This window comes from Mustela nigripes, chromosome 12 (assembly GCF_022355385.1).
Source record: "Mustela nigripes isolate SB6536 chromosome 12, MUSNIG.SB6536, whole genome shotgun sequence".
Taxonomy (NCBI): Eukaryota; Metazoa; Chordata; class Mammalia; order Carnivora; family Mustelidae; genus Mustela; species Mustela nigripes.
In genome coordinates this window covers 132,480,749-132,492,913 of record NC_081568.1, presented here as the reverse complement: position 1 = coordinate 132,492,913, position 12,165 = coordinate 132,480,749, and the positions used below count along the sequence as shown (strand labels likewise).

The 12,165-nt window shown below is 37.0% G+C and overlaps 1 long non-coding RNA gene across 3 annotated transcripts in view; it reads left to right on the top strand.

Annotated features, from left to right (window-relative positions):
* The window catches only part of LOC132028017 (uncharacterized), a 130,632-nt gene that overhangs the window by 4,534 nt on the left and 113,933 nt on the right, over window positions 1-12,165 (top strand). For all 3 annotated transcript variants that reach the window (XR_009407319.1, XR_009407320.1, XR_009407318.1), the window contains exon 3: window positions 6,308-6,457. This is a non-coding gene — a long non-coding RNA (uncharacterized LOC132028017). The remainder of the gene's footprint in view (window positions 1-6,307; window positions 6,458-12,165) is intronic.

Genomic DNA, 12,165 nt, shown 5'->3' with positions numbered 1-12,165 from the left:
CTGAGTATAGATTCTTTGCCTCTTTGGTTAGGTTTATTCCTAGGTATCTTATGGTTTTGGGTGCAGTTGTAAATGGGATTGACTCCTTAATTTCTCTTTCTTTTGTCTTGTTGTTGGTGTAGAGAAATGCAATTGATTTCTGTGCATTGATTTTATATCCTGACACTTGACTGAATTCCTGTACAAGTTCTAGCAGTTTTGGAATGGACTCTTTTGGGTTTCTACATATAGTATCATATCATCTGCGAAGAGTCATAGTTTGACTTCTTCTTTGCCGATTTGGATGCCTTTAATTTCCTTTTGTTGTCTGATTGCTGAGGCTAGGACTTTTAGTACTATGTTGAATAGCAGTGGTGATAATGGACATCCCTGCTGTGTTCCTGACTTTAGCGGAAAAGCTTGATGTTTTGATTTTAACTGGTGATGCTCATGCCAGACTTTTGACCTACATGGTGTGATAATAAATTTGTGTCCTTTTAAGCTGCTAAATTTGTGTTAATTTGTTACAGATGCAAGAAAAATCCAACACCCTCTGTAAGGGGCAGAGTGAGAAGTGAGCTGTTTTTTTTTACCCCACTCCTTCTTGTCCCACCGCAATGTTTTTATCAGGATCATAAGTAAGATTTTGCAGATAAGCTATGCACATATCATTCTAACCATTTGGAGTCAGTATTTGTTATGGTGGGTGCTATAAATCTGAATTAATATCCAATAGATATTAAATACTTTATAATCATAATTATAATATATAATAATTATAAATAATACAAATACTCACTATATATTTATATATATTTATATATACATAGTTATAATGATATATAATAATAAATAATTATAATAAATAATATACAACTATAAATAATTATAATAAATAGTATATAATTTCAAATAATTTGTACATTTGGGGGGATTTCTTCTTAAAAAATAGTATTTTCTGCCGAGGCTTTATTTCTTCCAAATTCTTATACTCTCTGTGTGTGTATGTGTGTGTGTATGACAAAGAATGTCCAAACTAGGGCTTATAGGACAGTGTCTAATAGGGAGATAATAGTAGACATCCTTGTCTTGTTCATGATTTCATTTTATTTATTTTTTAAAAATTTATTTATTTGCATGTGAGAGAGAGAGCACTGCAGAGGGAGGAGGGTCAGAGGGAGACTCAGACTCCCCACTGAGCAGAGAGCCCCATGTGATACTCGATCTTGAGACTCTGGGATCATGATATGAGCTGAAGGCAGACACTTAACTGACTGAGCCATCCAGGCTACCCTCATTTATTATTTTTTTAATTTTTAATTTATTTATTAAAAAAATTTTTTAAAAAGATTTTATTTATTTATTTGACAGAGACAGAGATCACAAGTAGGCAGAGAGGCAGGCAGAAAGAGAGAGGAGGAAGCAGAGAGCCCAATGTGGGGCTCGCTCCCAGGACTCTGGAACCACAACCTGAGCCAAAGGCAGAGGCTTTAACGAACTGAGCTACCCAGGCGCCCCACCCTCATTCATGATTTTAAAGGAATGCTTTTGAAGTTTCAGCACATGTGTATGATGTGGATGACATTTTTATGTATTTCCTATTGTTCATCAGGTTATGGGAGTTTCCATATGTATATCTAGTTTGCTAGTAGTTTTTTTTTTTTTATCATACATGAATGTTGAATTTTATTAGATGTTTTATCTGCCTCGTTGAGATGAATGTATTTTTTTGTAATTTGTTCATGTGCATTGCATTAATGCATTTTTCTTTTCTTTTTTTTTTTTTTTTAAAGATTTTATTTATTTATTTGACAGAGAGAAATCACAAGTAGACGGAGAGGCAGGCAGAGAGAGAGAGAAGCAGGCTCCTCGCTGAGCAGAGAGCCCAATGCGGGGCTCGATCCCAGGACCCCGAGATCATGACCTGAGCCGAAGGCAGCGGCTTAACCCACTGAGCCACGCAGGCGCCCCTGCATTTTTATTTTCTTTAAGGATTTATTTATTATTTTAGAGAGAGAGAGAAAGCAGGAGGAGGGGGAGAGGGAGAGAGACTCTTAAGCAGACTTCACACTGAGTTCAGAGCACGATACAGGGCTTAATTCACTACCCTGAGCCAAAACCAAAAGTAGGATGCTTAACTAACTGCACCATCCAGGTGCTCTGCATTAATGTATTTTTCTGATGTTGAACCAGGCTTCCGTTTCTGAAAGAAACCAAATTTGTCATTTCAAAAAATATTGTTTAGAATTTTTGCTGTTACATTTATGGGTGAGTTGGAACTGTGGTTATCTTTCACATCCTGTCATTGATAGTTTTGATGTGAAATTATACAGCTATCTACTTAATATTAGTAATTTGTTTCTGAAAGTCAGATGTCATGTGCAAAAACCTTAACTGGGAACCTATTTCTTTTTATTTTAAATGGTATAATTGTAATATGTTACTTGTTATCCCAAACCAGTTTCCTAAAGTGTAACTGTAATACGGTAAGCAAAACTCTATTAAATAACAAAGCATAACATTGGGATATAAATATTCATAACTTTGCTTCCTGAATCACTAAACAATATGGTTGTTAACAACTAGTTGCTTTGTCAGCAGTAACATACTCTCTTTCATTGTTACTGCTTTTCTTTTTTTTTTTTTTTTTTTTTTTTTTTTTTTTTTTTAAATTTTTTTTTTTTTTTTTTTTTTCAGAGAGAGAGAGATCACAAGTCAGGCAGAGAGAGAGAGAGAGAGAAGCAGGCTCCCGCTGAGCAAAGAGCCCGATGCGGGGCTCGATCCCAGGACCCTGAGATCACGACCTGAGCCGAAGGCAGCGGCTTAATCCACTGAGCCACCCAGGCGCCCCTGTTACTGCTTTTCTGCTTGCTTTTCCTCTTCCATTAAGTTCCTTAACACTTTCTCAACCTTTTTAGTTCTTCTTCTACACAACTGGGGAAAAACGGGCAATATGAAATATGAAAGGCACTGTGGAAATGTGACAGAGAATGATTCATACTAAGGATGATATTTCAGTGTTTCTTTTATCACCAGTAGCATTTATGCGCAATATCCCTTTCATTGGTATACAGTATTCTTTTTTATTTGCTGACATGATGTTTCATGTTTTTAATGTAACTTAAGCCATTTCCTACACTTTAGTTGTTGTTATTGGTAAAAATGTTATATGGAGTTTTGGGGTACTAAATAAAACATTTCTTACATAAATCTCAGTTGAAATGTTGTTTTGAGGGATATGTATGTTGTATGATATTGGAGAATTAAATATGAGAGGGAATTTATTGGGAAAACATCAATCAGGGAAATGTTCTGTGGAGTATGTCTGAAATGGCTTTATGAAATTACTTGGGTAACTTCTCTTTTTTTCTTCTCCAAAAATTTTAGGAATGTCAGAATTAATTTTTTTTAATTTTAAAAATAAACCACATACTTATATGTTTATTTATTCATTTATTAGAGATTTTGTTTGTTTGTTTGTTTGACAGAGAGAGGGAAAGCACATGCAAGGGAGAGGGAGAAGGCAAGCAGAGGGAGAGGGAGAAGCAGGCTCCTTGCCAAGCAGGGAACCCGCTGTGTAGCTCAATCCTAAAACCTCATACTTTTAAAACTCTCTGGGTCTAGTGTTTTCTTTGTGGGAAGAATTTTTTTTTGTTTTTTTTTTTTTTAAAGATTTTATTTACTTATTTGACAGATAGAGATCACATACAGGCAGAGAGACAGAAGCAGGCTCCCTGCTGAGCAGAGAGCCTAATGCAGGGATTGATCCCAGGACCCTGGGATCATGACCTGAGCCAAAGACAGAGGTTTTAGCCCACTGAGCCACCTAGGAACCTCTCTTTGTGGGAAGAAGTTAAACTACTGATTCAATTTCTTTAACGACTATAGGACCATCCAGGTTTTTTCTTCTTTAGTCATGTTCGCTAAGTCATCTTTCCTAGGAACATGTCCATTTCTGCCATGTTTTTGAATTTGTTGGCAGATAGTTTTTCATTATTCTTAGTTTTTTTTTTTCCCTCACACCAACCAGTTCACTGATTCTTTGACATCAACTGGGTGTCGAGTAATTCCCTGGAATTAGCATCAGACCCCACAGGTTACGAGCTCACTCCCACAGAACTACCCCCATTTCATTTGCTAGCAGCAGTGGGGTGGCCAGGCTATTCACACTTTTGCCCAGCCAGAAATTTGAGGGTTAACATGACCCTTCCCCCACCTCAGGTTTGATAACTCACTATAATGACTCAGATGTTTGGAAAACACCTTATTTACTATTACGGGTATATCATGGAGATTACAACTCAAAAACAGCCCAATGGAAGAGATGAATAGTGCAAGTTGAGGTGTGGGGTGGAGCATGGAGCTTCTATGCCCTCTCCGGGCTTGCCACCCTCTCAGCACTTGGATGTGTTAACTTATCCATAAGCTCTCTGAACCTCCTTGTTGAGGAATTTTTATGGAGATTCCACTATACAGACATGATTGGTTAAATCACTGGTAATTGGTGATGGAACAAAATTTCCAATCCCTCCCACTTCTCCAGAGATGGGGGTGGGTGGGTAGGGCTGAAAATTCCAGTTCTCCAGTCACGTGGTTGGTTCCTCTGGCAAGGAGCCCCAGTCCTGAAGGGAGACCGCCAAGCGTCACTTTAGTGACATAAAGTTTGTTCTTTCTTAAGATTGCTTTGGCTATTTGGGGTCATTTGTGGGTTTATAAAAATTTTAGGTTTGTTTGTTCTATTTCTGTGAAAACTGCCCTTGGAATTCTGTTGGGAGTTGTATTGAATCTGTAGATTATTTTGGGTGATATGGACATTTAACAATGTTAATTCTTCTCATCTATGAGCACTGAATATCTTTCCACTTATTTGTGTCTTCTTCAACTTCCTTTATTATTGTTTTACAGTTTTCAGTGTACAGTGTACAGGTCTGTCACTTCCTTGGTTAAGTGTATTCCTAGGTATTTTCTTCTTTTTGATGCAATTGTAAATGTGATTGTTTTCTCTCTTTCTTTTTTTTAAAGATTTTATTTGTTCATTTGAGAGAGAGAGAGAGAGAGCACAAGCAGCGGGCAGAGGGAGAGGTAGAAGTATTCTCTCTTCTGTGGGGGGAGCCCAGCATGGGACTTGATCCCAGGACCTGGAGAACATGACCTGAGCTGAAGACAGATGCTCAACCATCTGAGCCATCCAGGCGCCCCAGTGTGATTGTTTTCTTAATTTCTCTTTTTGTTAGTTTTATGTATAGAAACACAACTGATTTTTGTATAATGATTTTGTATCTTGCAGGCTTACTGAATGTATTTATTAGTTCTAAGTTTCTTGGTGGTCTTTAGAGTTTTTTCATATATATTATGTCATCTGCAAATAGAGACAGTTTTACTTCTATTTCGATTTGGATACCTTCTATTTCTTTTTCTTGCCTAATTGATCGAGCGATGACTTCCAGTACTCTGTTAAATAAAAGTGGCAAGAATGGGCATCCTGGTCTTCTTCCAAGAGAAGGGGCTTTCAGTTTTTCACCTAAATATGATGTTAGCTTTGGGCTTGTCATAGGTGGCCTATATGGCATATCATGTCATTATATTGAGATAATGTTCCCTCTGTTGCCACTTTGAGAGTTTTATCATGAATCACTGTTGAATTTTATCAAATGCTTTTTCTGTATCCTTTAAGATGATCCTACAATTTCTATCAATTTCTTTTCTTCATTTTGTTAATGTTGCATATCGTATTGATTGATTTGCGGATATTGAACCATCCTCACATCCCTGGAATAAATCCCACCTGATCATGGTGTATGGTCCTTCTAATGTGCTGTTGAGTTCGGTTTGCTAGTATTTTTTTTTAGAATTATTTCATCTATGTTCATCAGGGATATTAGCCTGTAATTTTCTTTTCTTAGAGTATCCCTTTCTGGTTTTGGTGTTGAGGTAATGCTGGTGTCATAAAATGAGTTTGGGAGTCCTCCTTCATTTTCTATTTTTTTGGAGGAGTTTAAGAAGGATTGGTATTAATTGCTCTTTAAATGTTTGGTAAGGGGTTGGCCGGTTAGCTCAGTTGGTTAGAGCATGGTGCTAATGAATGTTTGGTAAAGTTCACCAGTAAAGTTATGTGGCCCTGGACTTTTGTTTTTTCAATCATTCATTCATTCATTCATTAACTTATTTATTTATTTATTTCTTATGTTCAATTAGCCAACATATAATACAACATTTGTTTCTGATGCAGTGTTCAGCGATTCATTAGTTGCATATAACACCCAGCACCCAGTGCTCATCTGGACTTTTTTTTTTTTTTTCTTAAGATTTTTATTTATTTATTTGACAGACAGAGATTATAAGCAAGCAGAGAGGCAGGCAGAGAGAGAGGAGAAAGCAGGGCCCCGCTGAGCAGAGAACCTGATGTGGACCTCGATCCCAGGACCCCGGGACCATGACCTGAGCCAAAGGCAGAGGCCCTAACCACTGAGCCACCCAGGTGATTTTGTTTGAGCTTTTGTTTGTTAAGAGGTTTTTGACTACTAAATCAATCTCTTAGTATTGGTCTGTTCAGATTTCCTGTTTCTTCATGCTTCAGTCTGGTAGGTTGTATGTTGCTAGGAATTTATCTTTTCTTCTAGGTTGCCCAATTTTTTGGTGTATGTTTGTTCATAGTAGTCTCTTATGATCCATTGCATTTCTGTTTATTAGTTGTGACAACATCTTTTTTATTTTTAATTTTATTTGAATCTTCTTTTATTATTTTTTTTTTCCTGTTGAGTCTAGCTAAGGGTTTGCCTATTTTATTTGTCTTTTCAGGAACTAGTTCTTGGTCCTTTGATCTTTTCTACTGTCTTTTAAATCTCCATTTCATTTATTTTTTGCCCTGATCTTTATGTTCTTTTTTTCTGCCAAGTTTTGGTTGTTATATTTCCACTTTCATTTGTCTGGGAAAAAAATGTGTGTATATGTATATATGTATATGTGTGTGTGTGTGTGTGTGTGTGTATATATATATATATATATATATATATATATATATATATAGTGAGAGAGAGCACATGAGCCAGAGGGGAGGGGCAGAGGGAGAGGGGAGAATCTTAAGTAGGCTTCATGCTCAGTGTGGACCCCAATGTGGGGCTTGATCTCACAACCCTGAGATGATGACCTGAGCTGAAGTCAAGGTTGGACACTTCACTGATTGGGCCATCCAGGTGCCCTTATATAAAGATATTTTTCATTTATCTTTTAATTTCTTCTTTGACCATTGGTTACTCAGTAACATTTTGTTTAATCTCTACATATTTGTGAGTTTTCCAGTTTTCTTCTTGAAATTGATTGCTAGTTTTATACCACTGGAGTTGGAAAAGATGGTTGATATGATTTCAGTCTTCTAAATTTATTGAGACTTATTTTGTGGCCTGACATATGGTCTGTCCTGGAGAACATTTCATGTATGCTTAAGAAGAATGTGTATTCTACTACTTTTTGATGGAATGGTTCTGTAAATGTCTGTTAAGTTCCTCTGGTCTAATGTGTAGTTTAAGTCCAGTGTTTCATTATTGATTTTCTGTCTGTACTATCTATTCATTGATAAAAATGAGATATTGAAGTCCCCTACTAGTATTGTTTGCTCTCTATTACCCCATTTATTTATGTTTGTATTTGTTTTATATATCTTAGGTCTCCTATGTTGGGTCAATGTTTCCACAAATATTTACAATTGTCATATCCTTTTCTTGCACTCACCACTCTATCATCATATCATGACCTTTTTTGTCTCTTATTAGTCTTTGTCTTAAAGTTTGTTTTGTCTCCTATATCAATCTTTGTTTTCTTTTCTTCTCCATGTTAAGGAGTATCTTTTTCTATCCCTTTACTTTCAGTCTATGTGTGTTCTTAAAAGTGAAGTGAGTCTCTTATAGGCAACATACTTTTGGGTCTTCTTCTTCTTATTGTTATTATTATTATTAATTTTATTTTTAAGTAATCTCTACACCCAGTGTGGGACCTGAACTTACAACCCCAAGATCAGGAGTTGCACATTTGGGATGCCTGGGTGGCTGAGTTGGTTAAGTGGCTGCCTTTGGATAAAGTCATGATTCCAGGGTCCTGGGATTGAGTTTTGCATCAGGCTCCTTGCTCAGCAGGGAGCCTACTTCTTCCTCTGTCTGCTGCTCCCCCTGCTTGTGCTCTCTCTTTCCATCTCTATGACAAATAAATAAATAAATAAAATCTTAAAAAAAAAGTTGCATACTCTACCAACTAAGCCAGCCATGTACTCTGGGTCTTATTTTTTTAGATCTGTTCAACTATGTTTTATCTTTTGATTGGATAATTTAGCCCATTAACATTTAAAGTAAATATTGGTAGGTATGGACTTAATGCCAGTTTGTTCATTGCGATCTGGCTATTTTACAGTTTTTTTATTCTTTTGTTCTTTTCTTGCTTTCTTCCTTTGTGATTTGATACTTTCCTGTAATGGTATGCTTAGATTCCTTTCTCTATCTTTTGAGTATTTACTGTAGGCTTTTGTTTTATGGTTACCATGAGGCTTATGGAAAACATCCTAGAGTTATAACAGTCTATTTTAAGCTGATAACAATTAAGTTTAAATGCATTTAAAAACTACATTTTTACCTCCCTCTCTCATACTTTATATTTTTGATGTCACAATTTATATCTTTTTTACATATATATCCATTAACAAATTATTATAGTTACAGTTTTTTTTAAATTACTTTTGTCTTTTAACTTCTGCTAGATTTGTAAATGATAAACCTATCACCATTACTAGATTATTCTGAGTTTAGCTATGTATTTACCTTTACTGGTGAGATTTATACCTTCGAATGTTTTCCTGTTGCTAATTAGTGCCCTTTCATTTCTGCTTAAGGAAGTCACCTTAACAATTCTTCTAAGGCCAGTGTGGTGGTGATGAACTTCTTAAGCTTTTGCTTATCTGAATAACTCTTTATCTCTCCTTCAGTTCTGAAAGACAACTTTGCTAGATAGAGCATTTTTGTTTGGTGGTTTTTTCCTTAAACACTTTAAATATGTTGTGCCATTCTTTTCTGTCCTGCACATTTCCTGCTAATAGTCTCATAGGCGTTCCCTTGTATGTAACTCCTTGTTTTCCCCTTGCTACTTTTAAGATTCTCTTCTTAGTTTTAACTTTTGACACTTTAATTATGTGTCTTGGCATAGGTCTTCTCACTTCTCATAGGTCTTCATTTTATTGGACATCTCTGGGATTCCTGATTTTTCCTTTCCTAGGATAGGGAAGTTTGTCTGTTTGTTTGTTCCTAGGATAGGGAAGTTTGTTTGTTTGCTTATTTGTTTTGTTTGTTTGTTTGTTTGTTTAGGATAGAAAGTTTTCAGCCATTATTTCTTTAAATAAGTTTTCTGTCCCTTTCTCTCTCCTCCTTTTTGGATCTCCTATCATGCAAATATCAGTCTGATTAATGATATCCCCTAAGTCTCTTAAGCTGTCTTTATCCTTTTTGCTTTTGCTCCACTGATTGGATGAATTCTGTCTTTAAGTAATTGATCCTTTCTTCCACTGCAACCAGTCTGCTGTTGAACCCCTCAGCTGAATTTTTCAGTTCAGATTCTGTGTTCCTTAGCTCTGTGATTTCTGTATGGTACTTTCTTATATTTTCTAACTCTTTGTTAAAATTCTCGCTTTTTCATGCATTGTTCTTCTTACTTCAGTGAGCATTTTTATGACCATTATTTGAATATTTGAACTCTTTTTTTTTTTTAAAGATTTTATTTATTTATTTGACAGAGAGAGAGATCACAAATAGGCAGAGAGACAGACAGAGAGAGAGATGAGGAGAAGCAGGCTCCCTGCTGAGCAGAGAGCCCGATGCGGGACTCCATCCCAGGCCCCTGGGATCAGGACCTGAGCCGAAGGTAGAGGCTTAACCCACTGAGCCACCCAGGCGCCCCGAATATTTGAACTCTTTGTGAGGTTTATCACTTATTACATCTTTTTCTGATGTTTTGTTCTTCTTTTTCTGTTTCTTCATTTTTCTTGGCTTTTTGTACGGGTTTCTATGCCTTAGGTAAAATAGCCACATCTCCTAGCTGTCTTGTGTGGGAGATGAACCTTATTGTTCAACCCTGCCCTAGCTATTGGCTTCTATCAAATCTTTGTGGTTGTCTAAGCAGTCTTGTTTGTTCTTAGTGGCTCCCAATATCGAAGCGGTGTCAGAACCTGCCAGTGTCCCAAAGGAGAAGATCTCAGTCAGCTCCTAGATTCAGGCTTATAGACCACTGGACCTTTGGGCAGCAGTTTTTAAAGTGTGCAAATATACCTGTATCAGGGGAAGATGGGGTATGGGCATTTCTGTCTGTGGCCTCATTAGCACTGTGCGCGGAGGGGATAGCTGGCCAAGAACTATTACAGTTTTGTGGAACCTGCAAATGTAAGCCCTACTTGCCACCAGAGTCAGGTGATGAAGGGGCATTATTTGGATGGCAGCCACAAAAACTGTGATCCCAGATATGTATATAAGCTCCTTTCCTAGAAATATTGGCAACCTGGAGTGAGGCAGCAGGAGAGCACAAAGTGCTGTCTACCAGCCTCCCTGGTCTTTGGAGAATACAGTAGTCAACTCGTTGTGTGCTAAATTAGAAGCTTACCATGTAGGCTGTCTCTATTAAGATATACAAAAAGGCCTCTTTCCCAGAAAGACTGGGCATATTCTCTGGGTCTGTGTTGGGTCCTCAGGAGTTTGCTATGGTGAGTTCTTACCAGCACTTTAAGAAGTCTCTCTTAGTTTTCTATAGCTCTGTTGGTCTCATGTATGCAATCCCCATTGGCTTTTAAAAATAGGTGTTTTGGGCATCCATTTCTCAGGTGGAGGTTTTAAAAGTTAGGGCATCACATGTAAAATCTAAATCTTTCATTTCTCAGTGAGAATTTTGGAGTTGAAAGTTCCAGGCTGGCTGTGTGTTGCTGCACAAGGGGTGGGGTTTATGGGGAGATTATTAGCCTCTCCTATCTGGTTTGATGTGAGTCCTTTGTCCTCTGTCATTTACTGTGTGGGAGCCACTCAGGTGGTTTGTGGATTTCTTTCAGAGGCACGGGTTCTATATGTACCTGTAGGTTTGGTGTGTTCATGGGAGGATGTGAGGTCAAGAGCCTCTTTATATTGCCATCTTAAACCAGATCCAAACATTGAATTTCTAATGTCAGTTATTAGAAATTATTTTTTTGGAATTTCTTTTTGGTTCTTTTTCAGAGATATAGGTTATTTGTGATATTTTTGTTCCTTTGCAATGTACACTCTTTTATTTCTCAAAATATATTAAACATACTCATTTGATATTCTGTAGGTAAAAATTTGCATAGTCTAACTCTGTTTCAACTCATTATCACTTGTCCATTTTCTCATAGGTTTGTGATTTTTTTTTTTTTTTAAAGTTGTAACCATTTGGGTCTGTTCTTCTAGAAAGGATTATATGTTTGTTATTGGTGGGTATTTAGGGTACTGCTAACCTGGAAACATTCTCAGACTATCCTAGCCATACCATATAAGATAGGATGTACCCTATCCTACATGAGCAGAGACTTGTGTTAATAATTTTCAAGGGAAACTCCCCCTCACACCCCCATTTTATCTTTCTTGATAATACTTGGGCCTATTATCTCTACTGATTGTCTCTGTAGGGTGAATACTCCTCCCACCCCTGTAACATAATTCACTTACTAAGGATGTTGCTTTTGATGGTACATAACCTTATGCATGGGTCATGCATGGAAAGTTCTGTTTCCCACCTTGCCCAGGCTTAATGTCTTATCATCTATCTCCCATATGGCTCTATGAAGCCTAAGTCCTAAGCCACCAAGGATAGATAAATGTCTCCACCAAATGCCAGCTCCAGAACTTCTTTGGATTCATGCTATCTTTTACTTGTGGACTTAAGGACTTCCTTTTTTTCAACCAACTCAGCCATTCATTTAGAATGATATTTAAAAATACTTTATCCAAGGCTGGTGTAGCCACTCTGGAAAATATGAAGGTTCCTCAAAATGTTAAAAATAGAACTACCCTATGATCCACCAATTGTACTACTAGGTATTTGTCAAAAGTATACAAACTTAGTGATTCAAAGGAGCACATGCACCCAATGTTTATGGAAGCAATGTCCACAATTGCCAAAATATGGAAAAAGCCCAGATGTCCACTGACAGAT